General features: G+C 36.8%; 1 long non-coding RNA gene across 5 annotated transcripts in view; it reads right to left on the bottom strand.

Moving 5' to 3' along the window:
* Positions 1–26436, bottom strand: part of LOC116569293 — a 138332-nt gene extending 111896 nt beyond the window's left edge. The window contains exons 1-2 of one of the 5 annotated variants that reach the window (XR_004276962.1): positions 25841–26436; positions 16438–16679 (exon numbers count right to left, since the gene is read on the bottom strand). This is a non-coding gene — a long non-coding RNA (uncharacterized LOC116569293). Of the gene's footprint in view, positions 1–16437; positions 16680–20549; positions 20729–21014; positions 21165–25840 lie in introns of those variants that run through there. The other 4 variants (XR_004276959.1, XR_004276963.1, XR_004276960.1 and 1 more) reach the window with 4 other exon arrangements.
* Positions 26437–27456: the final 1020 nt, after the last annotated feature.

Here is a 27456-nt window from a genome sequence, read left to right as displayed (position 1 = left end):
TCCCTCTCTCTCTGCCTGCCTCTCTGCCTACTTGTAATCTCTGTCAAATAAATAAATAAAATATTTTTTAAAAATGGAAATACAACAATTAATTGTCAATTAATGACAATTCTATTGTCATCTATCAACCTTTTTTTCCAAGTTCTCAGTCAAACTTTAAACCATTTTACATACTAGCAAGAGTTAAGATGTGAATTTATATATATAAATGAGCTTTGCAATTATCAAGGGTCAAATTTTCCTTTACAGACAAAGACTTCCTTAAAGTATGATAACATTCTTGATAATAAAGATATGTTTCATTTCACAAAACATTGTTACTTTCAGAATGCTGTAAATGCAACTTAATACATGTGCAACTTAAGAGAGTTCTCATCAATAATTCAAAAAGCAAAGCCTTGTTTCAATACGCTGTAGGACATCATGTATTAATGAGGGGCATATTTGTTTGTTCCAATATTTGCTTCCCCAAAACAATAAAAAGCTGTATTTATTTGTAACATAATTATAATAGAAAGGCTAAATTAGATGAGGAAAATTTGAGGCAAAATTTTTCCCCAAAAGACAAAAGTTAATATTCTATCAATACCAATTTATTAAAGGCATATAAATTCAGATATTAAACTCCAAAGTACACCATAGGCAGCATTTTTTATTCAATTTATGAGTTTACTGACAAAGCTTAAGGAAACTGTAAACTTTAGAGCTCCTGTTGTTTAACCTATCAGGGTTGGAGAGTCAAGTTATAGTTAGGCTCTCTCTCCATATAGGAATTAAGCATGAGCACTCCTATTTTCATATATTATCATATACTTTTCCCTCTACTAAATCCTCTGAACAACTAGACTCTCTGAGGCAAAAATTTTTAATTGACATTGAGTCTCAGGGAGTTAAAGGGGCCTTCGGTGACAGAAATATCCTGGACATTTCCTCACTGTACTCATTTGTGAATACTAATAAATACACTGGGATATTCGGTTTATGTACTAGGACCAACTGATTCTCACAAATGCCAAATTTTCTTTCCTGTACTAACCAGCAGAAATTGACCATTTAGGTTTTTCCATGAACTAGGCCAGCTTTTGGGAAAGGTCAAACAAAGACACTAATGTTGACAGCTAGAAGAGCATTTATAAAAACAAAAAAAGAATAAACCACAAGTTTAAAATGAGCCAGGCACATTGAGCTTTACCTATAAGCACATAGAAGGGTTATTTATTAATTAGATTAACCATTTTCTGATGGAGAGTTCAACAGAGCAGTGCCATTAAAAAAGAAATACTTATACATTGTATAATCTAGTAAAAATCTAGTAACTGGGAGATGCAGGGCAGTTTAGGGGTTAAAGATGTGATCCTTGGAGTAAGATTTCTGGTTTAAATCCAGTGCTGTCACTAATCTATGTGACCATGAACAAGTTACTAGGTAGAAAATCACAGTACATACCTTATACTATTAATAACCAGACTAATCTTCCCTCAGAAAATGCCCTATCCTAATCACTGACACTTGTGACTATATTACTTTACACAACAAAAGGACTTTACAGGTGGGATTAAATCAAGGATATTGAGATGGGAAGATTATCCTGGATTATGTAATCACAAAAACCCTTTAAAAAGGGAGGCAGGAGGGCTGGGAGAAGGAGGTGGGAAGCCCATGGCAGCAGTCAGAGTGATGAGGGTTCATAAACCAAGGAATGTGGCAACTTCTAGAAGGAGAAATAGGCAAGGAAACGGACGCTTCCCAGAGCCTCTAGAAAGAGCCCAGCCCTGCTGACACCTTGAATCTAGCCCAGTGAAACTGATTTCTGATCTCCAGATCCATAAAATAATAAACTATGTTGTTTTAAGCCACTAAGTGTATGGTAATTTGTTGCAGCAGCAATATACTACCTTGTAGGGTAGCAGATGTAGTAAATATATGTAAAGCATTTAGAATGGTAGCCCAGAACATGGTAAGTGCTATGCACATCAGGTATTATTACCATAAATCAGATTATTTCACTTCTGTGCTTAAAAACCTGTTGTCTTCCCTAAATGCTGTGAATGAAATTCATTTGCTGAATTCTATCTTCTAAAGTTTGTGTTCTTCATTTTCTGCTGACTTCTTGAAACCTTTCAAGCCATACCTGTCCAGCCACAGTGACTTCTTTCAGTCCTTTTAAAAATGCCTTTGAACCTCAGGACCTTTGTAATGGTTGTTCTCCTAAAATGGGGATCTTTTCCTTCATGTTTATCCCAGCTAAATTCTACCTACATTTCAAATCTGTTAAAATAGTTTGCTTCAAAAAGGCCTTTCCTGAATATAGAAACTCCCTCAGAATATCGTATTCTTAACTGCCAATAAGCACACGAAAGATGCTCAGTATTACTCGCCATCAGGGAAATGCAAACTAAGAACTGCAATGAAACACCACTAGATAACAACTGGGAGGGTTAAAATAGAAAAGACAGATAACAGCAAATGTCAAGCAAGGATGGAGAAGAATTGGAACCTTCATATACTGTTGGTGGGATTATAAAATAGTGCAGCCACTTTGGAAAACAGTTGGGCAGTTTTTTAAAGTGCTAAACATAGAGTTACATCTCTTAATGTATATAATTGTCAAATCACTATGTTGTATGCCTCCAAATAATATGCTATTGTATGTCAACTATCCAATTTAAAAAAGTAGTATGACCAGTGGTCCAGCAATTCCACTCCTAGGTAAATACACAAGAGAAATAAAAACATATGGGCACGCAAAAACCTATCCATGAGTGTTTCACAGCAGCATTATTTGTAACAGAGAAAAAGCATTAACAACGCAAATGTCCATCAACTGATAAATGGAAAAACAAATATTGTCTATTCATACAATGGAATATTACTCAGCAATAAAAATAAGGTACTGATATATACTACAACATAAATGAACCTTGAAAACATGATACTGAGAGAAGCCAGTAATAGAGACAGCAGGTAGTATAGTTCATTTACATGAACTACCCAGAATACACAAACCCATCGAAGTACAAATTTGCTTAGTAGATGCCAGGAGATGGGGGAGTAGGGACTAAGGAGTGATGGATTATGGGTACTGGAGTTTCTTTTTGGGGTGCCAAAATGTTCTCAAATCTGGTGATGGTTGTAAAACTCTGTGACTACACTAAAAAATATTGCATTGTGTATTTTAAAAGGACAAAACTCATCGTATGGGAATTATATCTCCAAAAAGCTGTTTTGGGTTTTGGGGTTTTTTTTTTTTAGATTTAAAGAATACTGCATTCAGTATCATGGTAGCAATTACCATAATTTGAAATCACTGTAAGTTCTAAAAAGCCAGACACATATCTGTTTTTTTTTTCTTCATTGCTGTGTTGTACGCCCTCCACCTCCTATCATGACAAGTATGTGGTAAATGTTCAATATTTGCTAAAGAAGTGAAAAGGATTCTGACTGGTATGTGTAAATGACAACAGCAGTGATGATGACATACGGAAAGCAGCCATCAGTTTGAGCCTAAACAAGGCAACTAAAGCTAACCTTGAAAACCAGCTCTGCTTCTACTTTTTTTTTTAATTAAATTCACTTGCTGTTGTTACCTGACTCCTTTAGCAACCAAGCTTATCCACAATGTTCATTTCTAAACTAGCTTCAGAGAAGCACAGAATGTCATTTTTAGTCAGAGAACAATTTGGGGCATCAACATCCTCATGACACCATTGTTGATCGGATTAGAGCCTCAATCTTCTGGCATGTTTCCTGTCTTCCAGAACACAGACATGGCTCTGTCTTTGCTGTTCATCCAGATATCCTTTGTCTTTTCTCATATTTACTCATTCAACATGTGTTTCATGCACCCTTTCTCCAGGTGATAAAAATATAAAAATTAGGGCTCCTGGGTGGCTCAGTGGGTTAAAGCCTCTGCCTTCAGCTCAGGTCATGATCGCAGGGTCTTGGGATCGAGCCCCACATCAGGCTCTCTGCTCAGCAGGGAGCCTGCTTCCTTTCTCTCTCTGCCTCATTGTGATCTCTGTCAAATAAATAAATAAAATCTCAAAAAAAAAAAAAATATATATATATATATTAAAACCACCAGATACGCCCTCAAGAAACCAAAAGAATGTCATAGGAGACAGAGGATTGAGATGAGTTTTGTAAGAGTATCCTACTGGAATGTGGAGGGAAACACCGTAATGGAAACTGCCTTGGTAGTTTCGCCACATCTGCCATGTAATTCCAGTCAAGCACAGCATCCAGTACCATCCATTTATGATTTAATACATTTTATTGAAGTCCTACTATTTGCCAGGCACTGTTCTGCTGGGGATATGGCAACAAAGAAAAATAACAAAAAGTCCTGTCCCCATTAAGTTTACACCGCAGTAGTGAAAGGTGAGTCAAAAATTTAAGTAAAATAAATAGTATTTCAGATGATAATAAATGCTGAGGAAGAAACTCAGCAGGAGCAGGAGGTAGAGAGGGTAGGCACACAAGTTTGAATGGATTGTCAGGAAAGACTTCAATGAGAAGGAGATATTCAGTGGGCAAAGACCTGAAGAAAGTGACCTGGGGGAGAACTCCAGGCAGAAAACAAACAAAAAAAACAACCACCAGACCAAAGTCCTGAGGTGGAAGTGTTCTGAAGTCTTGAAGAAACACCAAAGAGGCCTAGGTGACAAGTGTAAAGTGAGCAAGAGGGAGCTAAGTAGGGGAACAGGGTGCAAAAGTAAAGGAGGGGATTCAATCCCATAGGACATTCACTTTCCCTCTGAAGAAGATAGGAAGCACTGGAACATTTCAAAGAGTGAGGAGATCTGTTACCTTTCTGTTACTTTGTAACAGATCATATTGTTGTGCTAAAAATAGGTATATGGAGGAGGGAACATAATGAGGGTTGAAGTAGGGAGACAATGTTGGGAGGCTGTTGCAATGACCTGGGTGGGCTATGATCCAGGTGACTTGGACCAGGGTGATAGCAATAGAAGTGATATAAAGTGATGAGGTTTGGGATGTAATGTGGAGATGGATCCAAGGGGCTTTGCTGATTGAGTGGCTGGGGAGGTTACTGGTCATTTTAACAAGACAAATTTCAGGGGCACAGAAGGAATAACTGCCTGTTTATGGCAGGTTTAAGAGAGATGGGGAGGAAAGGCGATGGACACAGATTATAGACAACACTTCTGAATCGTTCTGTTTTCAAATGACAGTAGATGGAGAGGAAGTGAGGTCAAAAGAAGGTTATTTGTTTTTTAACAAGGAGAAATAATAGCATCTTTTTTAATTGATAGGAGTGATATAACAGACAGGGAAAACTAATATGAGAAAAGGGGATAGCCAACACAAAGAGTAGATCAGAGAGGATGGGAGATAGTGTACAGCAGAAATTCTTGTTCCATTAGGAGCATCAACAGTGAATCCATAGTCACGAAGACTGAGGGTACAGGCTGTGATGATCCAGGTGAGAAGAAAAGGGTCTTACAGTCTTGGAAAGCTGCCCCTTTTTTCCCTGTTAACTCATGAGATAAAAAGCAAGGTTTTCAGCAGAGAGTGAGGGTGGTGGAAACAGACTTGGCCATGCAGGGAAAAAGGTGAGGGTAAAAAGAGTCAGTCTCCTGGAGAGAAAGAGAACTTAAATATCCGGGTGTAAGTGTGCAAGTGACTGAAGTGTGTGAAGGACATTACTGATGGACAGGAAGTCCAGGAATAAAAAGCCAGAATATTATAGCTAGCGAGCTCTAGAAATAGTTATATAGATATGCTGAAATCAGTCAACAAGAATCATAATAAGGAAAGTATCATGGAAGAGTAAGCTGAGCTGAAATTTTCAAGTTTTACTAAACTGTTTGACTTAAGTTTGAGCCTCTGTTTTCATTTTTATTGAACACTAAGTCACAGTTTCAAAAATGTTTATCTTTTACCAATTATTTCCTTTCTTTCTTTTACCTTCCTTTAAACAATTAAGAATGGGAATTTACAGGTTAGCCTGTGACTAGTATGTCTACATAAATTTTTAAAATTATAAAGCACACAGTGAATATAAGCATATACCTACGATGAATCCAAACCTGAAATAGTCACTCAATGATTTATACTTAGAAAAGAAAATTTTCCATTGGGTAGAAGAGAAAAAAAATACCAATTTTATTTCTTTGATACATAGTTTTAAAGAAAAGAAAGCTTTAAAAAGATGTGGCTAGTAAATGTGTGCAAATTTAAAATGTTGCAATGATTGAGTTCAATGACTCTAGCTGGTGAATGTCTAGCCAGAATAATGTTAATCAAAACAGTCAAAAAACAATCATAAGTGAAATCCATCACAGACCCATCACTTCACATTCATCCACTAATCTTCAGCAAGATGCCAACAGTGAATCAAATGGATTTCTGGATGTGAAAGGGTATCATTTATAATACCCAGTGTTAATAGAAACCGCCAGACCCGTACTCAGTTGCCTACTGGTGATGGTCATTGATCTGTTCTTATAGAAAGACAAAGACTTATGAATTTTGGACACCATTTTGAAGCAGGTTTCTACATGCTACCCCATCAATCACCTGTAGAATATTAATCAAACTCTAGCTACTTTAAGTTTCAGATGGTTCAGTCCTTTCCAGACTGGATACTGGGGAAGTGATGTATAAGATTAATGAGGGACCTAAGTTGATATTGGACGGTTAACAGCTCAACAGCAGAACAGGGATTCAATTAGTTTGGGCTACCTCTCAAGTTTTAAGCCTAATCCCTCACATGAGAAACACAAAACGAATACAGTAATATTTATTAACATTTGAGAGCCCCAGTAATCAAAACTCCAAATGTCTTCTTTGTAAGTGATGTCAAATTAAAGCATGGAAAATTGTACACACCTTGAAATTTTCAGCACTCATTTTTAGTTCATACATAGCAATCACTTTAAATTTGTTTAAAGGTAAGTGCTTTCATTTGTTATTTTTAGAAAAATAAATTTAATGTGAAAGAATGTGAGGGCCATTTTAGGATATGGATATGAAAAGAATCAAGTAAAAATTCAACTTAAGGAAAAACAAGAGATTTGAGGAAAAGGAAGACTGATGAACTGAATAAATACATGTGAATGGGTGAGGACAGTCATAAAGCGGTTTACAAAATTTAGGACAACATGACCTACCACCAATCATTTCCATCTGCACTACACAAAAAACTCCGTAAAGAAAATCACCCGACGTTCCAACAAAATCTCAGTAAAATTGATGCAGTAAATTAAGTGACCATCATGAATAACCCATTTCTCCAGTTATGTGTGAGAAGGCTGAAGTTATCTCATGGGTGCTATATGATGTTATACATTTGTGGTTAAGCAACCTGTCTTTGTCAGTTTGAGCGGCTATAACAAAATACCATAGAATAAACCACATTTATTTCTCACGGTTCTGGAGGATGCAAGTCTGATCACGGTGCCAGTGTGATCACGTTCTGGTAAGGACTCTCAGTTGGGTTGCGGATGACTGACTTCCCATTGTATCCTAATATGGTGGAAAGATGAGTGAGCTAGCTCTCTGACTTCCTCTTATCAGGGCATTCATCCATTCATGAGGTCTCTTCCTTTATCACTTAATTATCTCTCAGAAGCCCTACTTCCAAACACCATCACAGTGGGGATTAGATTTCAATATATGGACACAAACCTTTAGTCAATAGCGCAGCTGTTGATTCATGAGAAAAACAGGGACAAAGCTATATTGGAACCAAAGAGGAAACCAGAATAAAAGTGTGAATTAGAACAAAGCCACTGGAGCAAGAATGCTGATATTATGCATCCATATCATGTTTGAAGAGGAACTGAGTGAATCAAGAAGGAACTGCTAGAAGACCTGCTTTTGGAATTCGACCCTGGGTTGAAGGATAAGAAAAGAACTGATTATGTTCCTCTTCATGTAGAATCCAGGGTGAGGAGCAACTAGTTCAGTTTTGTTTTGTTTTGCTTTTTATTGAAGCTGAGCTGATAGGTGCAGAGGTAACAGTATTATTTTAAATTAGCTGTTATACTGAAAAGCCGGTGGAAAAGCGTCTTAATTTTCCATCACACACTGGTAGTTAAGCGAAAAGGACAAGTCGAACAGAGAAAGAAACATATAATAATCAGTAATTCGGAAAACTAGTTGATCTTTGCAACAGTGCTATCAGTCTATACGCTTGCCTACCTGTATCCACTTTGAATACTAACATTTTTCCCACTGACTCTCTCCTACTCATGAAAGACTAAATATATGACCCTCTCAAGACACTCCTGGGTGGTTGGTGAGAGGAGCTGAGGTGGAGTAACTACTATTGAGCCAACCTATTGTCCAAATGCCCTGTGCTGACCCTCAAAATTTCCTAGTATCATCATTCTGGATACATGGCACAATTATAGCTTCTTATCTCCTTGAGGTTAGGAATGGCTATATTACATTTTTTTTTTTTTAATAGAATGCAGGTGGAGGTGATATGTGTCACTTCTGGGCAGGAGCATTTAATTGCCACTGAAAATTTTTCAGAATTCTCTTCCCTGGCTCCTGCAATCATGGAAGCATATGTTGCTACTGAGATGCAAAGCTGAGCTATCATATGGAGGACAGGTGCCTAAAGTACAGTGCCCTCTATCTGAACAAGACTTAAACCTTTGTTTTTAGGCCTCTGACATTTGGGTTTGGTTTTTTTTTTTTGGGGGGGGGTGTTTATTACTGAAAAATATCCTAGCCTATCCAGACTAATACAAGCCCCGACTTCCCCCAAAAAGACTCAGAATAAGCCAAAGAAACACCTTAACTCTTCGGTATCGAAGCTGGCAGATAATTATGTTGGCAGGTAGCTTTATGTTAGAAGACTCATTTGCACCTCTATCACTGAAGTTTACAGGACTGCCTCTTCATATTCTTTATTAAAACACAACCCTTAGTGCAGCTATATACTGAAAACCATGTACCAAAGAAAGTTAGTTACGAAAACAACTCATTTACTGACTGCATTCCATATATCCACTAACCTCTACTTGCTAGACTTCCTCTGAATTGCAAGTCCTTTAAAAGAATGCTGATTTAGCCTAAGACCCTAAGATTTCTTCCACGTCTTTTAATTTAGTTGTAAAATAGGACTGTATTTTTTTTTTAGCCTTTTATTCATTTCATAGGACTTCTAAGAACTTTTGCTATAAATCTGGGTCAGAAAGATAAATGAAAAAGGTAGTAAACATTTTCAATTTTGTGGGCTCTCTGATCTCTGTTGCAACTTCTCAATTTTGTCATTGCAGCAGGAAAGCTTCCACAGACAAAACAACAAATGAATGTGCCTATTCACAAAAATTCACAACAGGCTGGTTTGGGCCCACAGATAAGATTTTCTCATATCTTGCTTTAGGTGTTATTTCCATTTAAGTCACATCCCTATAATTCTGTATTATCAGCTACCATTATAGCTTATTTTGGGACCATATTAATTAAATTGCCATGCCATCTAACAATTTATCTGATAGTCTACACAGTCATGAAATAAAATACATATCCTATTTATGCTCTAGGCTTAATATCCTTTTTCAAAAAATAATTTCTTATAATACTAGTTCTGAAGGTCTAGATGCAAAAAACAAACTAAATGTTCTATCTTTGTAGAATATTCATAATCCCATTTTTGCCCAATAATATATTTTAAATGGACCTCTTTTACAGAAACATTTATTTTTTGCTTCAAACAAATGCCAAGAGATAAAAATCTTGGTGAGATAAAGGAAAGAAAGAGATGACAGTAGCCACTGCAGAAGAGAATGGATGTGTAAAATTGTTTTCAGAAAATGAAATCATGACTGACACGATCTAACATCTCTCCCTCAGGAAAACACTAGCCCATACCAATTTAGGTCTGTGTTTATTAGTTATAAAACATCTCTAAAACAGCCACATATACAGGAGACTACTGGAAAGAAGAGGAAAGGAAGAGAAAGAAAAAAATAATGCCTATATACATGAATCTCCTAGAAGGAAAAAAAAATAGTTTCACTCTTTTCAATTTCAATCTCATGTTAATTTCTCTTAATGCAATATATATATATATATATACATATATATATATACATATATATATGTATATATATATATATATACATAAAGTTTTTATTTAAATTCCAGTTAACATACACTGTAATCTTAGTTTCAGGTGTACAATATAGTGATGCAACACTTCCACAATAGGGCTGGGCTCCTCACAGCAAGTGCCCTCCTTAATCCCCATCTGATGTTTCCCCCATCCCCCCACCCATCTCCCTTCTGGTAACTGTCAGTTTGTTTCCTATAGTTAAGTCTGTTTCTTGGTTTGGCTCCCTTTCTCTTTTTTTGCCCCCTTTTAATGCAATGTATCTTTAATTACTGGAGCAAAGAAGCAAACAAGGAAGCCAGCTACAGCAAATGAATTCAGCACAGTTATTTAAAGAGATGAATTATGATAAGACCCAAGGCTATTTTTGTTTCCTGCTTCAAACAGCATGTGTATGGGGGAAAAGATATATGTATAACACAGTAGTGCAGTGTCTCAATGAGCACACCAGAACACTAATTAAAATCAATTTTATTGGCTTCTAAAAGATATATGAAAGAACTTTGTCTTTTAATGTACTTGGTTCGTTTGTTCCTATATAAACCCCTGAATATACCCATCAGTTGATTTCTAAAGAAACTGGGATAAGTTCTCCACTTGACTGCTTCATTGCTCACTTAGGATATAACCAAGGACAAGCCCTTCTTCAAAGGGAGGAAAATAGATTGATGCAGACTGAAATGGTTCAAGCATGAAATGGCTTGTAATGTGCCCCTGTGTCTCAAGCAAAAGTGGAAGCGCTTCTCTGTTCAGGGTGCTTTCCTGCAGTGGAAGTGCCACAGAACTGGAGATGTCACCGAGCCTGAGCAGCATGGAATACTAAAAACAGACCAGCCAAGAGATTTGTACACACACAGACTCTGGATGAAAGCTGGCTCACCTACTACAAACTAGAGGAGGTTGTGCAAAATACTTAATCATTAAATGTTTTGGTTCTCTCAACTATTACGCTGAGCTATATTAGCTGCCAATTTTTGGCTATTTTTAATCTACAAAATTGGCAATTTCTTGATTCATCATCTGCATCTACATCATTCTATGGCTGTGACTGAATTTTTAGATGTAAGTTTGTAAGTCTAGAAACTTATAGGTACAGTATGAATGCATTTATGATTTTTTTGTAATTCCTCTAAGAAAAATGATTGATTAGCAGGTTATTAACTTATATTTAATAACAGCTGCAATTCATTTTACTTAGTTGTTTTCTATATGCAAATTAATAATTGATAAGTTCATATTTGTCACTAAAGAAATACAACTTGTATTCTAGAATAACTGATTTGTGTATATCTCTGTGGTCCTGGGACCCTAAAGTTTACTTCATCATTGGTAGAGCCTTTGCCAACAGTCATGTCATCAAGTTAGACATGTCCTGCGCAATAACATGCTCTTCTGATAGAGTCTTAAGACATCTGGTTGCCACCTTTCTTATTCCAGGTTAGTATGCATTTGTAAAGTTTATTCTCTGTCAAGAGATGTCAACATCTCTGTCAAGATGTTGCAACAGTGATTTCACCTGTGACCGCCATCTGCATGAATAAACCTCCAGGTATAGAGCAGAACTCATTATTATTTGAAATGGGATCTGTTCCTTACACATACATTCATTCTGCTCTAGCCACACCCAGGTATACAACACTGAAATGCTTAGATGTTTGCTTTCAAAAAAAATTACACATTCATAAAGTTATTTAACTCTTTAGCTGAGGGCATATTTGCACAGTACTGTAAAACCTGGGAATTTTGGTCCAATATCCATTTGATATATCTTAAGTTTGAATTAATCCAAGGTAAAGGGTTAAGTATGGGGAGAAGACTGAAGCAGGACAGTAGAATGCGGTCACTAAGTCTCTAGGGTAATTAAGGAATCTCTAATGAGTAGTTTTAGAACTGAAGAAACAAACGACAATGCATAATTAATAATGAGATATGACAAATTTGCTGATAATGTTTATAATTACAATTAAACCATGAAAGGCACTTGACTCCCATTGGAATGTAGCAAGTGTTTTGTGGTTGCAATGCATCTCCTACTCAAATTTCTCAAAATGGTTTTTAGGTACTCAATTAGGTTAAAAACCCTCAAGAAAACCATTTACAGTCAGAAGAACACGTCACCCATCTCCTCCTTTTTATATCTGGAGTTTACTGATGGTGACATCAATGAAAGAGGCTATACACCTCCACAGTTTCAATCATACTCTGGAAACTAGAGAATGCTAAATATTTTATTACTCTTTCATTCTCAGTTATTTCACCGGTTGCAGACTGTTCTGGAAATAACTGAAGATAAAACCTGAACATTGGTGAATTTTCTGAAGAGTCAAGATCCATTGGAAACTAGGCTGAGACCAAAAGTCTTGGCCAAATTTTAGAAGGCGGCAAATGTTTGGGTGCCTGGGTAGCTCAGTGGGTTAAGTGTCTGCCTTCAGCACAGGTCATGATCCCAAGGTCCTAGGATCAAGTTCCGCACTGGGCTGCTTGGAAATGAGTCAATTTCTCCCTCTCGCTCTCCCTCTGTGCTCTCTATTTCTTCCTCTCTCAAATAAATAAAATCTTTAAAAAAGTAGTTTATATAGAAGAAGACAATTGAAAAAAAAAGAAGAAGACAATTGTTCACTGACAAAGTTTTCCATCAGAGAGCCTCTTCTTGTGTCCTTGTGAGCTTTGCCCACTTCGTACAGTCCCATGGCCCTTCTCATGCCTTAAGCAGCCATGGTCCAGAATACAGAATAGGTTACTTTCATATCCATTTTTAATTTTACAGATTATTTTACAATTATTTTACAGCTCACAATAATGGTAGCTAATAGAATAACACTCACTATCAGTAATAACTGCATTTTTATCTTCAGGAAAAAGTCCAAAAGAGTAACTAATGATGTAAGTTTTAAGTATCCTAATACCGAGAGAAGATATTTACTGGTAGATATCTTGAGAAATTTTCAGAGCATCCTGGTGACATGGTCCTGTATTTCTACCTTACATAACGTCACTCCTGTTACAAATCAATCAAGAAACACTTATTGTGTGCCCCATATTACAACAGGAGATAAAGTTCTTCTGAAAAAAATCTGATTTTTTTTTTTTTTAATTTTAGCCTTCTAGATATTGCAGTGTCATTTGAGAATGCCCAGCTGCCAAGCAAAATTGCCCAGAGGTGAAAAATTGCAACTTGCAAAAATCTAACCAGAGTATTATGGGAGCCTTTGGTGCTAACCACTGAATAAAAATCCAGCAGAGATCTTATTCAGATAGCAGAAGTTCCCCTCAAGAATAGCTTTGCATAGAGAAGTACAACAAAAAAAGGAACAAGCAAGTGTCACAGGAGAAAAACCTGAACTTTACAATAATGTGTCTTTTACCAAATATTTTGTGGAATAAGCGTCTGTGGAGATTCAGGTCGGGGGGGTGGGATTGTTTTCCTCCTTCTTCCAAGAACCATGTGTAGACAGACACCCTGTTCAGCCTGCATCTCTGAAGGTAGTTTAGCTAGATAGTCTAAGGTCTATCCTTAGACTAAGGACAGCAATGCAATTCCTTCATTACCTGAGAAAATCTCTCCCAATGCCCCCTTCTCCCACACACCTCCCATCTATCACTAATTTTGTGCTCAAAGGGCCAGCAACGAATGGCTGCATAGGTGGGAAAATAATGTAGAAACTGAAGCAACCCGTGGAATATGCAATTGTAAGTAAACTGAACTTATTTTCTGGCAATGAGGTCATGGGCTGATGGCCTTTGAAGCAGTGATGACAAACAGACCGCCCATGGGACAAATTTAACTGACAAATGGGTTTTAAATGGGTTTATTTTCTCAGACATGTAATTAAAAGCAGACATAGTCTTCTAAGAGAAAATAAAAATTGTATCTTCCCAGACAGCAGATTTAAGGCTTCAATGTCTGCCTTTGCAATCATTACTTTCATAATACTCATTTTTTTTAATTTTTTATTTTTTATAAACATATATTTTTATCCCCAGGGGTACAGGTCTGTGAATCACCAGGTTTACACACTTACCAGCACTCACCAAAGCACATACCCTCCCCAATGTCCATAATCCCACCCCCTTCTCCCTAACCCCCTCCCCACAGCAACCCTCAGTTTGTTTTGTGAGATTAAGAGTCACTTATGGTTTGTCTCCCTCCCAATCCCATCTTGTTTCATTTATTCTTCTCCTACCCACTTACATAATATTCATTTTTTTTTAAATATTTTTTTTATTTATTTACCTGAGAGAGAGACAGTGAGAGAGAGCATGAGCGAGGAGAAGGTCAGAGAGAGAAGCAGACTCCCCATGGAGCTGGGAGCCCGATGCGGGACTCGATCCCGGGAATCCAGGATCATGACCTGAGCTGAAGGCAGTCGTCCAGCCAACTGAGCCACCCAGGCGTCCCCATAATATTCATTTTTAAACCACCATATCCTTAACTTACTTCTAAAAGGGAAAAACATGAATGTTAAAATATTAAGTGTTAATGACTAGTTTATCTCTAAGCATTATGTGACCTGAATCCTTGAAAACTTAAAATTATATGGAAAGAATACTGTCAGTAAAACTTTGGATAACTTTCTTTTCATCTTCCTCAGCTAGCTTGGAAAGAAAGAAAGCGAAACAACATTGTACTATACTGTAAGTAGTAAAAACAGTTTAAAGTTAAGCTTAAAATCATGGTCCACAGAAAGTCACTGGCGGGGGGTGGGTGTTGTTAGAGAAGAAACCATCTAAATGGGGAAACAAAAACTACAGACACTAATGAGGTCTTGTTTTGTTTTGTTTTGTTTTGTTTTGCAACATTTTACTAGTATGTCTTCTGAAATACATTGGAGGTAATCATACACTTTTATTACGGAAGATTTCAAAAATACCTGCACTTCTCTTTTCAAAATATGATTATAGTTTGATTTTCTAGCATGATTAAAACAGTTGAAAACCAGTAATCTCTGATGTTAATAATAATCCCTTTTACCCCTATGTTTTCTTCTCATTATTTTCTCACCCTGCCTTGTTAATTATCACTTTTTACAGTTTAAAAGTTCTTCCCTAGGGAAAATAAAACAAGGAGGAGGAAGAATTTAGCTTGAAAGTATAATTCTTTATTTTTCTTCTTCCAAACAATGTTGACCTAATTTTATGACACCCACTTTGCAAATTTGCAAATAACAGAACTTCGTTCCTTAATTACCTGAAATACCAGATGAAAGTATACTAATGCTAGTCAGTCTCTAGTACTACAGTCTTCATATATTATATCCATATCCTCAACTTATTTGATTGCTTTAGTTAAATTGAATTTATTAAAAATAGCTATATGAAAATAAATTTTTAAAAAATTTTTTAAAAATAGCTATATGGAAAGAACTATAATTGCCATTCTTAGAAAACATCTATGTCAGCAACTTTCATTAGGTGTCCATTCCTTTCTCCGTTGAACTTTAGTGATGTGTTCTCCCTGAGGTTCTTTGTATTTTCTCATGCTAGGAGTCTCCTTCCACCTCTGAGGTTGTATAATATGGCAAACACACCCTGTCCTACAGTAAGGCAGAATAGCCTCATTGGACTAGAATTTTTCTGCGTCCTGTTGTTAGCAAAACTTTTAAGAGTAGGATGGATAGCAAGCTTGTGCAATACTCTAAGCTCAAGCGACCTGACTTCCATTTATCAGCCTAAAGGGAATATCTGATTGGGTCCAGGTTGCCTTACTCAGTTCTGGGGAGTCCCTCCTGGGAAAGTCCATGCTAGGTCCATTCAGTGGTGATATACTTCTGTTATATCAGTACTGTACTATTTTAAGTTTACCTTCATGACAATCTTTAGTTTGTTGCTAGATAGCTAAACTAATTTATTCCTTACAGGTTTTAGAAATCATGGTATAACATACCAAAATTACCATTTGGAATATACATGTGTGTCTGTGTATAATATTATATATGTTAGGATTCTTTAGGTGAAAATAATAAAATATCCACCACCTTGGTCTTAACCCAGTGAGATAAGAATCAAATTTCAGGCCTACAGACCTGTAACAGAATAAATTCATTGTTAAGCTTATGGTGATGCTACAAGAGACACAGAATACTAATGCACTGAATTAGGACACATGGACTGGACAAATTTATACCCACTGCTCAAAATGGCGCAGTAGCAAGGGAAATGCTATGAGCTAGTTGACTGAGGCAAAAATTAAGTACCCAAACAAATTATTCTGGAGAAAAAGATGGGGTAAGAATCAATGAGCTTACCTTTGAAGCTGGGAAAAGCAACCCACATGATTTGTGTCTATCTCACAATAAAGACTAATGTGGATAGGAAGTCTAAAATATGTTCCTTAGTACACTTACCTCAGAAGGCATGCGAAACTGGCAGGTCCTTTAAGATTTGATGGTCTGTTCAGCCAAAGGTCATTCACAAAAGTGGTTTCTTCTTTTCTTTCTAAGAGGGGTATGGATTAATTTTTCTTCCATGTCTTACAACTTCTCTTGATCAATGTATTTTTAATGTCTGAGGAGGCTGTAATTTGTCACAGAGTCTGTCTGAAATGAGGTGAATGATGTTTCATGCTTGGAGACGGCTTGCTCGATGCCTAATGGAGGAAAGAATGATTCAGTGGAAGAAAAATGAGGCTAAGATACAAGTATGACCAAGTGTTTATGGGGTACAATGTTTTTATTACTTTGAACAATATAAGATCACAAATGCATAAAAAATATTACAGCAACCTGTTTAAATTTATTATATAATTCTTGTTCACTGAGGTATTTTGAGAATTCTTTAAATGCGTATTAACAAAGACCTATTCTCTAACTTTTTATGCTTATTTCCATTTCTGGCGTAAAGTAAATGCTCTATAAATATTTGCTGTCATCAATGCTATTTTATCTATATAATGAGTATCTACAGTGTATGAGATGACTCATTTCTTCCTGAGTCATCAGGAAGAACTCTGAGCTATGAAGAAGACTATTCCCCTCTGAAGGTAAAATTAATGTCAACCCCAAACAGGAAGCAATAGATCATTTCCTAGACATGTGGGAACAGTAAATTGGGCTAGAAACAGGATTCAATTTAATCAGTGATGTTAACACTGAGGTATACAAGTAAAATCTTGTAACTTTCTACCGCTGTCCAAAGAAGAGGGAATCAAAATTGTGAGGGACATGAGCACTCAATCACGAAAGGATATTTGCTCAGGCATCTTCATGGCCTAGAGGACCTAGCCTTCTGGACCTGTCATTTCCCTTCAATCACCATGTGACCACATGGTTACTGAAATCCTCAGTTTCACTGATCTTAGGACATAGCACCATAGAGAGAGGATATGAGAATATGCTTATATGGCTCCAAATATAAAATTAACTGATATGCTTATCACATCTGAGCCAGTGAGCTTGTCAAGCTAGTCAAATTGTCCTAGATAATACTGAAAGAGTTCAAGGTCCAAAAAAAGAATTTAAACTTGGGCAAATTCAACTCTATAGGGTCTCTTACCTCAAGGCAACTCCAAACCTCAACAAGCCTTTGGCCTTTCTATTCAAAAAACTCTACAGTTCATTAAATAAATTAAAAAAATGTAAACCGTTTTTGGAATATTGTAAAAGGCAGGAACTGTCTACATATATTCCATAGTTTTAGGGCTGAATGTTACTTTTTCATATTCTAATTTTTATAAAACATGGTAAACTATGGATAGTGGATATGCCTCTGTATTTTTCAAAATAGTTCACTGATCATACTACCTAACCATGGTTCTCAGTCAGGTACCACTCCACAGTTTCCCAGACACATTTGTAAATATGGAAGTGGGAATGAAAAGAGAGGAAGTTTCTCTTGTCAAAACTATTAGGTGACTGTGGTATCTAGGTCCCAAAGGGTCAGGTATAGTCAACTTGGTACAACACTGGGAAACTCACACATGAGAAAGGAAAAACAAAAAACTGTCTTGTCTCAAATACCAACTCTATTTCTGTTGAGAAACATCGCTCTTAGTTTCTTAAGACATAAGGATTGATTGTGACTTTCTGAGGTTATGATTTAAAACAGAAAGACACTAAGTACATTTCTTGCTGCTAGATCATGAAATAGTACCACCAGTCTGACTTTTTATTCCCACATCATTGTATAAAGCAGTGGCAGAGGAGGCATGGGTGTTGGTGTGGGTACTGCTGGCTTTGCAGGAGTTTCTTTACTCTTTTAAAGGTTCTAACAATAAAAAAGATCAGTCAAAGCAGCCAAGTCAGAGAGCTCACCTTGGGGGTTGGGTGGAGAGATTGGAGAACTGAAAACAAAGTCCCAGTCCTCACTCAGCTTGGCATGGATCAGTCATTCACTTAATACTTATATAATTATTCAGTAACACTTGTTTCTACTAGACTTAATCATCCAAAGGTGACAGTAGAGTGGGAACGTCTGATCACCCAAGCATTTTCTCAAGCAGATGACAAAGACCAGCATTATATGCACGCTTTGCTGATGTAGAAATAGGTTGAGATACAAACAGGGGCTGATCAAATATCAGTGCAGGGCTGACCATTTACACAAAGGCATTCATTCCAGAGACAGATGCAGCTGGGGCTCACAGGCCTGCCCTAGACAAAGACTCTTCAGCTAAAAATCCTTTATGAGGGAGGTTTAAACAATCATACAATCAATTGGCATTACAGCATCCAATCTTTTTAAACTTGGTGACCAAAGATCAGTCCCAACCAGTGAACTTTCTAATTGTTGCAAATGTCGTATAAATGCCTGGCTTGTCCTGCCCCAAGGTTTTCAGGAGATAAAAGTTAATTCAGAAACAAAGTTCTATCTATGGAAGTCAAGGAAGCCTTTTAAAGAAACATTATTGAGATTTTCTAATCTCTTGCCAAAATGTAGAAAAGAAAAAGTTAGATTTCTGTCCAACAATCTCAGAATCAGCAAGACAAAGACAAATAATCCAACCCCCAAAGGCAACAAAAGGCCCATTTACTATCTGACACCCTGGGTGGACTTTGAAGCCACACTTCTCCAACAATCACTGTATTATGTCCATAGAATAATGCCAACCTATTAATGTGTGGTTTGTTCAATCAATTTGGAATTCAAATCAGAGTAAATCAGGATAGAAGGCTGCCCTAACACCAAGTCACTAAGGCTAATCACATACAGAGACACAAAAAACAAACAAATAAAAAAGGTCTTCATTCCAGGAGCAGTGAAGGCAAGCTTAAAACTTAACAGAACTCTGCTCACATTGACCTAACTATATGGTACAAAAGCTATTTTCAAAAAAAAGAAAACCTGACCTTCATGACTTTCAGGGACTCAAATGTAATTTGTGGTGTCCCTCTTGTCCTCATACCAATTCACAAAAGAACATATTCATCTTTACAAACTATTCTTAAAATTTTTAGACTTTAAACTTGAAGTGCCAATGTGACAGGAACAAGCTGCAGAGAGATTTTAAATATCTGTATGTTTAAAACTTGTTTTTAAACAGAAACATGGAACGTGTTTTTAGAATGACTAAAGCACATCCCAGCATAATATCTCCATTACCAAAATGCCTCATGACTTAGGTCACTGTGCCATGCCTTGGAAACACTAGTAATCAGATCCCACTTAATTGGTAAACAGAATTAGAACAATAAGATATTCAGGAATAAAAGTCATTAGTGGAAGAAGCAGATAGAAGAAAAATAAGATTATGTCATTTTTATAAACGTCTTTGAAATCACAAGCTCTTCTAGACACTTCAAATGTTTTTTCTTTCTCAGAGACACTATTCCCTTAAACTTCCAAATTCCGTCTGAGACAAACTTTCAAATTTTTATCAAGAGCAAAATGATTAGGGAAAAGAAATCCTCATTGACCTAGATTTCTTAATACCTTATCAAAAAAATACAAATAAAATAAATAAAATTACAGGAGACCATTTTTCTTAAAATGCAGGAAAATAAATTATGATTAAATATTAAAATTTTAATTTGTATGATTATACTTACATCTGGTATATATAAAATTACATGTCTGACTGTATAGTAAGGCATTCAGTGCAGAAGGTTTCTATGGAACTGAAACAATTGGACTAGCAGGAAATGGAAATGTCATTTGATAGCTATATGACTAATTAAAGTATTATTAGTTCAAGAGGACGCTAACTTTGAAACTGATTAAGGTATACTATTTTTTTACAGTCAGTCTTTAAGCTCTGAGCATTTCAGCCACAAGACCTCTAATCCTCTACAAAGGTACAGAATGCAGTGGAAAACTGATTTGGTACTAAAGTTCTAGAAACCAAAGATCTCATAACTATGATAGTAAATAATAAGTCTTCTACTTAACACCCATACAATCTCTTCAATCAAGGAATTCTTATCCTATTTTAGATGGCAATATTTGGGGTGCAAATGTGGAAACACAATTCAGCAAAATGAAATGAAAAGTCAAGACTGGGAACTGTTGAGGCTGCTGTTACCTTCAAATATGTAGGAGTCCGTTTTCCAATAACCATGATAGGTGGTCTCCTGTGAACCGTACAAGGGCGGTCTGACATTGATGAAGGGAAGTGCTTCTACCTACATAGAACAGAAACCATTGTAGATGAACAGCAATTTGTTTCTTACAAATTCTAGCCCCATGCTCCTTTACGCTTGCCTTGGCTTCGGGCATGCCAGCCTTCCTCCGCCATTCTTAGCCCTTGAACTTGTCTGTTCTGTCTCCACAACGAACCATAACAAAGTACAGCAGTCTCCCCTTGTTCACGGGAGATACGTTTCAAGACCCCCAGCAGTCGCTTGAAATCACAGCACACATCTCTATACCACATACCGAACGCTATATATACTGCTTTTCCCTAGGCATACACACCTATAATAAAGTTTAACTTCTAAATGAGGCCCAGTAAGAGAGTAGCAACAATAATGAAACGGAACAGTTACACCACAATTTACTATAATAAAACTTGGCTGAACGTGCTGTTGCATACACGCGCAAAACATCTCACCGCGCTTTCCTCACCCTTCTTCCCAGACCATGTGAAAAGAGCAAATGCCTGCGTGAGGAGAGAAGCGCGGCGAATGACGTGAGCGCTCTGACGCAGCGTTAGGCTACCATTGACCTTCCGCTGATTCGTCAAAAACGAAGAGGCCCTGCTTCCAGGAGGGCAGTTGACCCGGAACTGAAACTCGGAAACTCCAGAACGCCAAGCAAGCAGTTGATCAGCGAAACTGCTAAAGCGAAACTGCCCTCTGCCTGGGCTCATGCCCTTCCAATCCTTTTCTAGCGCTTCCCCCGAGGAAATCTTCGGGGTCATTAGCCCTAGGTCAGTTTCTCCTATGATATACTCTCAGAGCACTTTTCTTTCTGAGTATTATTCACGCTTTCAGTAAATATTTGATTGAGGAAATCATGTTTAATGTCTGAAGGGGCCGCCATAGTGTAAACTCCACAAGGGTCTGAACTGTATCTCCTTCCTATACTGTTAGGTCTCTAGGATTTAGCACGATGTTGGGCAGCAGGGAGGTGTTCAACCGAATGCATGGAGTGAATGAGGGAAGGAATGAAATGGGAAGAATATGAAAGGGACTCTTTGGATACTTGGACTCAATAACTTCTGGATGGAGAATTTGGAAGATTCACTTATAGCACCTAGAGGTTATAATTTGTCTGGAACTTATACCATGTACATGGCCGTAACTATGTATCTGATATCACTTGATTAACGCTGGACTGCTGATTCTACAGTTTGAACACTCTTACCAAAAACCTGTAATTTCTTCCTTTTTCTTTTGTTGCGGCTCCGTAACTCACAGTCCTCTGGTTTTCCATCCAATTTTCCTGAACTGTTTTCTGCATGTTCTTTCAGTTTAAAGATTTATTTTTTCTTGCATTAAGGATTGATTGAATGCCTACTTTGTGTTATCCAAATTAACACAAATGAAATAATATTTCATTGATTGTTTTAAGAGTATCAGTTAAGTAGAAAATAATTATTTTTTATAATTCCTGGAAGAAGATCTCCTAATTCTTAGAATTCCAGTGCTAAGTCAATATTTAACTAGGATCAAATTACATAACTTGCTGTGTCAGTTAACTTCTCAGAGAATCCATTCGGTATACATCAAGTAAGAGCTAGATAATACCGGAAGTTTTAGATCATCTTGAGCTCTAAAGTAATGTACTTCCACTTTATTACATAAGCCCTATGTTGGGTAATTTCAAATTTAAAAACGGACAATATAAGTAGCAGAGCAAAACAAGGACTCAGAAAATACTCCTCAGTTGCATTCACTAAAAGAACCAAGCCAAAGAAAATATAGAATATATTTTTCTACTCTCAAAAAAGGCCATTCAAATACTTTTTTATATCTTTTAAATAATAATTGTATATTTTATCAAGAATATAAAGAAAAATTTGTATTTAAGGGCTGATATAAAAGCAGATATAGAAATAAACCAAAATATCTAAATTGTGGGGGAGAAATAGAGGAAGGGAATACTCATAAAACATGATAGTTAAATTGTAGAAACTTTAATGTGTTTTTTCCCCTCTTTATGAAAAAGATTAGCCGTAATCAGATATGCTGGAAACATACTTCCTAGAAAGAGAACATAGAAAACCGAACTAACAGAACATAATTAAAGAGTATTTTAAAATTCGAGATGAATTCAAATGATCAGGAAGACGCTTTAACGTCTTACTTTGGAGAATCCCTGAAGAGTAGAAGAGCCCATCTATTTTTAAAATGAGGGGCAAAATTTGGAGAAGAAAATTTCATGAATAGGAGTATCTTTTATGTTTCTTAGAGGAACCAAGCTCCCTGCCAAACATTTTCCAGTTCAGCACCAGGTGTGGTTATAGGGGAGAAGTTGCTACACCTGCTGCTAATTAACACAGTATTTGAATGTGGGGTGGAGGGAGCACAGGGCCTCTCCTATGAACACAGGACATGTGGCATGCCAAAGACATAAGGGTTCAATACTGCTTGCTCACTGCTGTAAGCTTTAGGAATGTGGACTCGTCTGCAGGAGTGTAAGTTTGTGTTTTGAGTATCTGATGGTAATAACATCTTCTGTAGTGTCAGGCCAGCTCTTAATCTAGGTAGTCCTAAAATGGGACATTTTGGTTGAGACAGTGTGAGTATTGCTAAGTAAGTATGGAGGTGAGGAAAAATGAAGTTTGTGTGCGTTATTTTTTGTGGTTTTTTTTGTTGTTGTTTTTGTTTTTGTTTGTTTAAGTTCATAGTGCTGCTAGGAACTGTGGCACATAATAATATTGATATGTAACAATGCTGATATAGTAATAGTGAGTAATGTTCGGTGAGTGCTAGCTCTATGAAAGACGCTGTTCCAGATATGTATTAATTCATCTACTCAATACAATGGGTCCTTAGTTCTATCAAACATGAGAGAATATTCATATACTTATAACTTAGTCACAAGCTCTTAGAAGTTCTAAGGAATTGTAAAAGGCTAAAATGAACGAAAGAGGTGTCATCCCAGTTATTTAGAACATCTAAGCAATTTTTGTCCAAGTGAGGTCCCTAAGAGAAACCTCATAGACTTAACCAGATTTTGATCCCATGGCTCAGAATTAACTTGGAAAAGGGATGGTGTCCCATGTCATAAATAACGGACCCAAGACTTTCCACAGAATCAGGGAACTTTTTGAGTATGAAATATACTTAGTGTATGAAATAGAAATCCCTATATGAGTAAAGTCTGTAAGACTCAGAGAGGTAAAGGATTTGAATATAATCACTGCCATATATATCATGAAAATGAATTAGTGATTTAAATTCTTCCCACAATTAAAAGCCTCAACCAAGATGGCCTTGCTCATGAATTGCATTGAATATTTAAGAAGAAATAATAGCAACTCCTCAAAAGTTCTTTCAGAAAATTAGAACATTTCCCAGCTCACTTTCTGAAGCCAGTATTACTCAGATAATAAAATCAGATGTCATAAGGGAAAACATACAAACTATAGACCAATATTCCTCAAAAACAGGAAAAAAGGACCAAATAAGTCACTGGCACTTAAATCCTCCTCTGGTTTTGCTTTCAGGAACCCCATCTAAGATGATAACAATGCTCCAAATTCAAAAAGAACCAACAAACAGGGGGAGGGGTTAGGAAGGAAATTCTACAGGCAAGAGAAACTCTTATAAAGGACATTACTGGGGATAATTGGGAAATTTGAAAATGTACTGAATATCAGGAAATATGACTGTTTCGGTGTTTAATTTCTCGGTTCTGATAATGATGATGAGTCCAGATACAGATGCTGTGTATCTCCTGAGGACAAGAATGTTCTTGTCCTCAGGAGATACACTGTGAAGTGTTTACAGGTGAGGGATCACTAATATCTGTAACTTATTTTCCAAACTATAAGAATAAAACAGAAAAAAAAAGTGCAGAAACTGTTAATAATTTGTGATTCCAGGTGAATAGTGAACTTGTGTTCACTATTGTTGTCTTATAAAAATGAAATTCATTAGAGAAGTGCAAAACCCTACGATACTGCTATGCACCTATTAGAATGGCTACAACTTTTAAAAATTAAAAACTAGGGACGCCTGGGTGGCTCAGTTGGTTAAGCAGCTGCCTTCGGCTCAGGTCATGATCCCAGCGTCCTGGGATCGAGTCCCACATCGGGCTCCTTGCTCCGCAGGGAGCCTGCTTCTCCCTCTGCCTCTGCCTTCCATTCTGTCTGCCTGTGCTCTCTCTCTCTCTCTCTCTCTCTGACAAATAAATAAATAAAATCTTTAAAAAAAATAAATAAAAATTTAAAACTAGCAAGTACTTCTGACAATATGGAGAAAGTGGAGTTCTCATGCATTGTTGATAAAAGAGCAAAATGGTATAGCAACTTTGGCAAACATTTGGTTGTTTCTCATAGTTAAAAAATGGACTTACCAAGAGACCCAAAATTTCTTCTAGCTATTTACCAGAGACACAGAAACTTATGTTCACATAAAAACCTATATACATCAATGTTAATAATGAATGAATAATTTTATTCATAATCACCAAAAACTGGAAACAATGCAATGTCCCTCAACTGGGAAAGAGAGGGATACACGTGATCCATCCATACAATGGAATATTACTTAGCAATAAAAAAGAAACAAACTATGGATACACACAACAACATGTGAATATCCAATATCCAACAACAGGTGAATATCCAATATATTATGCTAAGTTAAAAAAGCTAGAGTCAAAGGCTATGTATGGTAGAATTCCATTTATGGGACTGTCTGCAAAAGGTAAAGTGCAAGGACAAAAAACAGATTAATAGGTAGAGTGGGGATGAAATAAGGAGTTGGCAACAAAGACACATGGAGGAACTTTCTAGAAGGATAGAACTGTTCAGTACTTTTTGGTGGTGGTTACATAAAGATATATGCTCAGGACTATAGGCTAAAGGTGGTGAATTTACTGTGTATTTTAATAAAAATTTTATATTAACTTTAAAATACTTAAGTAAATAAACATTACTGAAAAGGTCATTTCTCGGGGCGCCTGGGTGGCTCAGTGGGTTGAGCCACTGCCTTCGGCTCGGGTCGTGATCTCGGGGTCCTGGGATCGAGTCCCACGTCGGGCTCTCTGCTCGGCGGGGAGCCTGCTTCCCTTCCTCTCTCTCTCTGCCTGCCTCTCTGTCTACTTGTGATCTCTCTCTGTCAAATAAATAAATAAAAATCTAAAAAAAAAAAAAAAGAGTCATTTCTCTCCTTGCTCCAGAACCATCAAATGGAGCCTTACCCGGCATAAACAGCAAAGTCATTGCAATATTCCCAGGCCCTACATCATCTGGCATCCTTTTAGCTCTCTGATCTCATCTGGTACTTCTCTTCTCCTCCCTCCAATTGTTCCAGCCACACTGGCCACTTTACATTCCTGAAACCTATCAAGCATGCTCCTGCCTCGGAGTCTTTGTACCATGTATTCCCTCTGCCCTTCCCCCAGAAAGCTCACTAACTTACTTGTTTACTCCAATGTCACCCTTACAGTAAAGTCTTCTTCATAACCCCACCTTATGCTGTTTCTCCATATTACTTTTCACTATCAAACATACTGTATATTATACTTTTAAATTTATTTTGTCCAGTTTCTACAGCACATGAACCCACAACAGTGTTGAACATATAGTAGTACTCACTATTGGTTGAATAAGTGAGATGAGATATAATGAAAGAGCCATTACTTAACCAATGCTCTGCACTCAGTATCACTTGCATACTTTTTATAACACACTAAAATCAATCTTACCATAATTATTCAAGAAGTGGACCTTTGTTCTAATTCTACTTTTATGAGAAAGAAGCAAATAATGAGGAAAAAGAGTTATTAAGAATGTGTTTGTAAACACAAGTATCAGGATTTCCTTAGAATAAACACAGATTCATCATCCATTCAATAAACATAAATCACTTAGATCTAATATGAAACAATAAGCGTTTGATCTTTCTCTCTGTGAAGCGTTTGTTCTTACCTCCTTCCAACCACTGAGCCCTCAGATCAGTTCACCTTCAGCTTCCCACCAACCACTCCATGTTTCATGCACACTCCCATTTTATTTGCTTGCAAATAAGCCCCTTGCAGCAAGTAAACTACTTGATGGCAGGAATCTTAAGGTTGAGGTAAGTTATGTGTTCTAACTGCCTTGCCTAGCACCAGGCACAAAGAAGTTTAATAAAGATTCATTGAGTTAAATATAAATGAGTTGATTTTGAAGTCATAGATTGGAAGGCTTCAGAATTGTGAATCATTAAAGAAATGTTATATTGATTATACTATCCAGTTGTAGATCCAGGTATAGATATAGACATAAGCATAGAGGTAGATACTTTGAAAAGAGTTTCTCTGACTATCCTGAAACCACAGAACTGATTTTTTTCAGTAACTCAAACACCATCTGTAGAAATCTCTGATCTATCAAAATGTTAGCAGACTTAATCTTAGGTGTGAGTTTCTCTTTTTAAGGAAACTGAGGAGGGAAAAACATGGGTCAGAATCTCGATCAGAGGAAAGTAGAGCATGAACAGGTAACAGCGAATATATATATATTTTTTACTGTTTACATATGTGTGTGTGTGTGTGTATACACACACACACACACACATATAAATATATATATACTGCAGGAATTCTTACGAGAAAGCAATGGCAAGGCTATGAAGAAAACTTCCAAACCACTTTACACTTGGGACGACTTCACTAGTTATCAAAGTTTCTACTTCGACAGAGTTAGGATTCAATAAGAAGATACATGTTTCAACTATTGAAAAGTCAAAAGTCAAGGATAAAAGAAAAAAAGAAATTTGAATCCCAACTGCCTTCATTGTGGTTCAACCTTTACAATGACTTCCTGAATAGTT

Source organism: Mustela erminea, chromosome 11, assembly GCF_009829155.1.
Source record: "Mustela erminea isolate mMusErm1 chromosome 11, mMusErm1.Pri, whole genome shotgun sequence".
In the NCBI taxonomy this organism is placed as follows: Eukaryota; Metazoa; Chordata; class Mammalia; order Carnivora; family Mustelidae; genus Mustela; species Mustela erminea.
The sequence above is the reverse complement of the archived record's forward strand: the minus strand, read 5'-3'. Positions and strand labels throughout refer to the sequence as shown.